The 4,917-nt window shown below is 42.4% G+C and overlaps 1 pseudogene; it reads right to left on the reverse strand.

Annotated features, from left to right (window-relative positions):
• Positions 1 to 727: 727 nt before the first annotated feature.
• LOC123252050 lies at positions 728 to 1,852 on the reverse strand (annotated as a pseudogene).
• Between the last annotated feature and the right edge of the window lie 3,065 nt (positions 1,853 to 4,917).

A 4,917-nucleotide genomic window follows, 5' to 3' on the forward strand; every position in this document is an offset into this window, starting at 1 on the left:
AGCACTGAGGACTCTGGCATTCTAGAAGAATACCCCAATCTTGTGTATGATCCTTATTCCCTACGGTAACAAACCCCAAAACGTACCTCCACTTGAATTTGGTAAAGGGAGATGCTAAGCTACCAGACCCCAATAAATATGCCAACCTGATCCACAAGTGTGGAAGCTGCCACTTTACAATGGAAGATGCCACTCTGCATACAAGCTGCTACACCATATTATCAGCTCCAGAGAGGCTACTCTACTAGTCTCTGGGCTTCTCCACCAGCCCTAAGGCTACCTGATTAGCCCCCAGGCTATTCCACCAGCTATTAGGCTATTATGCCACCAAAAAAACAGTTCTTCAAATAAAATTCTGTTCATACTTCTGGATTGAATGGAGTTTGAGTCTTCCATTCTTGGGGCAAGATTCTGCTACATTTCTCCTGCACCAAAGGGACTAGAAGGGAAGATGGTGGGAGGAGTCAGCAAGCTCCTTGAGGTCTCAGGAAGTACTTCATCAAATCCTTGGGAAGGATGGAGTTTAATGGATACCCAGTCCTGCTAATCTGACACAATTCTGGCATGGACAGGGTTAATATATCCCATTTGTCTTCCAGTGGAAGACTGTTGTCACCAGGAACAAAATGAAATGCAAGAGATCAAGCCTGCCCTTCCTCTTTGAGGGAGGATCAATGGAAAGGAGGAGGAAGGGATGGCAAGGATGGAGGTATGGAGAACACCCATTTCACTGAGGTAGTGGGACCAGCACCTCCATATAGTTGAAAGGAAAGAAGCCCAACTGGCCTTTAATCATGCTTTCATACCATTTTTCATCAATCTGATTGGATGATTGGTTGGTTAGTGTAATGATGTCACCCTCATAGAAGTCCAAGTCCACATCATCTGGCTGAAGTCATATAAGGGCTTGCAGCTGGGCTGGTCCAGAGGTGTCATATTCCTAATGGGGGTCCAGATGGGCATATCAGAGTATCAGAAAGAGGAAGAAGCTGTCATCTTAGGGGCTGGGGCACAAGAAAATCGTCCATTGGACTGGTCAGGCTCTCCAAAGTCATAGAATCTCTAAACTTTGGCTTGTATACCTACTTGGGACAGGAAGAGGCTTTCCACCCCCTGCACTTGAGCATGTCTGCCAGCTTATCCAGGAACTGGACTGCTTATATGTGGTAATCCAGTTGTGCATCCACCAGGGCTAAGAGCTGGCTCACCTGCTCAATATTGGTCTCCAAGAAGTTGTGCATACTGGTCTCTGCCACATCCTTGGACTTTTCAAATTTCTTTATCATTGGTGAAGCTCTAGCATCTTTCCCTGATGCTTCTTCTTATATTCCAGATCCAAAAGCTTGCCCTCTAGCTTTTTTAGAAGATGCTGGATCTCGTTTAAGTCTTTCTCACAGGGGTTCTGGAGGGAGGAGCGTGGGAGGGGAGGTGATCAATGAAATTCTGTTTGACTTCTATGTCCAAAGAAGCTTCCACTTCTGCCAATAGCTTCTTTTATTCAACAGCATTCAAAAGTGTATCACTAAAATTGGACTAATGTTCTAGTTCCTTTCCATACTGAATCATGCACTCGCCCAAGAGCCCTTCTGACTGTGGACAGCCGGGATTCTTCACTTGCCCTCTAATCTTTGACAGTGTTGAGCATTGTCAGCTTGCCTCTGGAGTCTGGGTTAGGCTGAAGGTATTGAATGGTTCTGGCTAACACCTCTGCCATAGCATTGCTGATGACATCCATTTTCTATTCCATTTCTTTGAAGTCACCATCAAGTTTGGTTCCTTTAGCTCCTCCAACCTTCTCACTGACCAGCTGGCTTGCCATGTAGAAATGCTCTTTGAGTCCAGCTACCAACATGCTGCCTCCCACTGCCAAACCGCCCATTAACTTAGTTTTTGAATGTGATGTTACCTATGTTTTATGGTATTTTTACTTATTGTGTGAAGTATTTTTCAATTTTATTTTGATCTGATTGTGGTGGCACTTGAGTATTATAGGTTAGAGGCCAGAGGGTTGAGTTTTTGACACCTCTGCTCTAGATACTTCCTGTCAAAAACGGATCACTTTTGACTTCTAGCCATTCTCACATAGAGACAGTTTTCTGGCCTCTTGTCCTGTAAGGGGAAGATCACTGGACCTCTTGATCACCGCCCTTGGACTTCTATCCATTTGTGATCAGCTCCTTAGATCTGTTTTTATACTAATCTGCAGCTCAGAATTTGTCACTAGACTCTTTTGAACCTTATCAACTATCTCACTAGAAATGATCCAGGCATTCTCAATAGGGAATTGTCTGTCTTCATTTTTCTCCCATACTTTCATTTCTTTTCATCATGTAATCTACTTTATAAAAACAATCTTAAAACACAGACTCTGTCTGTACAAAATGACTGCAAAAACCAGTTCTTGAATGATCTGTCCAAGTTATTTGTACTAAAGAGGGTTGAAATTACCCACCCATTCAGTGAATGCAGATCAAGACATAGTGCTAGTTTAAACTGCAGCAAATATTCAATTGTTTATTATATACATGGAAGGTCTCATATAAGCCCAAAACAATAATTATTTTTTCCTTTGAAGTTGTTATTAACTTTTTAAATTCCATTCTAATGTGAGTATTGCTAATTGTCAGGAAATCCAGGATATTTTCAAATAACAAAACATATTCTAAATGCATAAATGCACCAGCTACCCCACTCAGTGACACCCCCTTCTGCACAGTTGTCTTCATAGTAATATAATAGCATGGTAGATTTGTTCAATAGAAGAACTGGGTTCTAATCCCACTTCTGATATCTCTTAATTGTATGAACACAGCCAAGTCACTTAATTTCTCTCAGCCTCAGTTTCCTAATTTATAAAATGGAGATAATCGCTCACAAGGTTCTTTTAAGGCTTAAATTAGAAAATAGAAAGTACCTAGCAAACTTCAAAATGCTCAATATTATTAGGCATTTGGTTGTTTATTTGAAGGATACAACAATATCCTCTTGGCCCAAAGCATCTAGGTTCTCCTCAAAGGCCTAACAAATGCAGAACACTATCCTAGGCAATGGAAAGATTCAGCGATTAAATTCCTGATGTTTATGTAACTTATAGTCTAGTAAAAAAAGATAATACATTCCACATTCACTATAATATGGAATGATACTGGAAAAGCTGCAAAATGAAGGTATAACCTATGTCCTCTAAGAAACCCAAGGGGGAAAGGATCATTATGGAGTACAAGTGACATCTCAAGGAAGTCTTTATGAAAGAAATGCAGTGGAGTCTGTCCTTAAATGATTGGTAGAATTCCCATTGACATGAATTATTTGGGGGTCCTGGCATTCCCAGGATAGGAAACTGCTTGATCAAAGATATCAGAGGCAGATATAGGAACAGAACACTAGATGACTACAAGAGCATAAAGTATATAGAAGGGCACAACATAAGATAAACCTAGAGAGTTGAGATAGTGCCAGATTTTGTATCTCTAAAATCTTGTTAAATTGATTTAATTTAAAGGAAGGGAAGAGTGAAAGATGGCAAAATGTCATATCCTTGATGAAAATGAGTAAGTCAAGAACATATTGGTGGGGGGCTAGCTATTTTTAAGCCATATTGGGCTTGAGGTGAGGAAAATTGATATTCTAGAATTAGCAGTTAGAGATGAAGGATGGGAACTCTGATAAAGGGATAGCAATATAGATATAAAAGTGGGAACTTTCTGCCTAGAGACACAGGTAGTGAATGACATTAACAAGTGAAATTCATTTCCTCTCCACTAAGGAAGTAGCATTTCCAGTGAAAGTGCAAATGATACATCCAAGGAAGAGTTGGGACTCTTAGTACCAGGAACTGGCCACATGCTCAGCTTTAACTAGAGTGAATAGGCTGTTTGGTACCTTCTACTTCTAAGGTTTATATTCTGATGCTCTATGGCAGTGGTAAATGGATAGATATATTGTGGGAAAACACACTAAAACGCCATTTGATCCAAAGATATTAAAGAATTTTATTTAAAGAAGAAGAGGTTTTTAAGATAATATAATAGTCTTGGCTGGTGAAATTGCATAGGGCAGTGATGGTGAACCTTTTGGAACATTTTAGGGTCCTGTGCCATTATTACTCACCCTTCCAGATGGAATGCCTGTGCCCCCCAATTGTGTGCCATGCCCTGCCCACGATGGTATGTCCTGCCCCCTGAATGCATTCAGTGCCCAACTTACCCCTGCATTCGGGGGCAGGGTTGGGGGAGGGGCCGAGCTCTGTGGGGAGGCTCCAGTGCCCCTACTCTCCCCTTGCATTTGGGGGGCAGGGCCAGGTTACCAGCCCAGGGCTCACTACACTCCTCCAGGTCAGTGGTGCTCAGCTCCTATGGTTGAGCTCAGTTGTGCTCAGCATCTGCAATGGGAGAGAGAAACTAGAATGTCCTATGACCAGGCTCCCAGCTGGCCACGCCAGGGGACTATGTATGCCCACAGAGAGGTATCTATATGCCACCTTTGGCACACAGGCCATGAGTTCATCATGAGCCTAGGGGCAAATAGAATAGCTTCTTGGCTGGTGGAATAGCTTTGGGGCTGATGGAATGGCCTCAAGGTTAATGGAGTAGCCCAATAGTCCTGAACATTTGGATAGCCCAAGCTATGGATGAGGGTTTGCATATGTATCCAGTATCTGGGGGCTTATTATTTGCCATTCCAGTGAAATCTCTACCTTTTCCCAGAATTGCCCATCCCTGGGCATTACAGGGCGAAAAACTGGGGAAATGAACATAGAGGAGGAGGGTCCAAATCCAGGTGGAGATGTGTTTTTGATTCTAACATATGAGAAGTGTGCTTGAGGATGCCAAAAAGGGAATATAGTACATGCAAAAGGTGTGGAGGACTCCCTTGGACTGCCAGAGCCCTTAGTGCACATGTCCCATATTTCCCCCA

This window comes from Gracilinanus agilis, chromosome 6, assembly GCF_016433145.1.
Source record: "Gracilinanus agilis isolate LMUSP501 chromosome 6, AgileGrace, whole genome shotgun sequence".
In the NCBI taxonomy this organism is placed as follows: Eukaryota; Metazoa; Chordata; class Mammalia; order Didelphimorphia; family Didelphidae; genus Gracilinanus; species Gracilinanus agilis.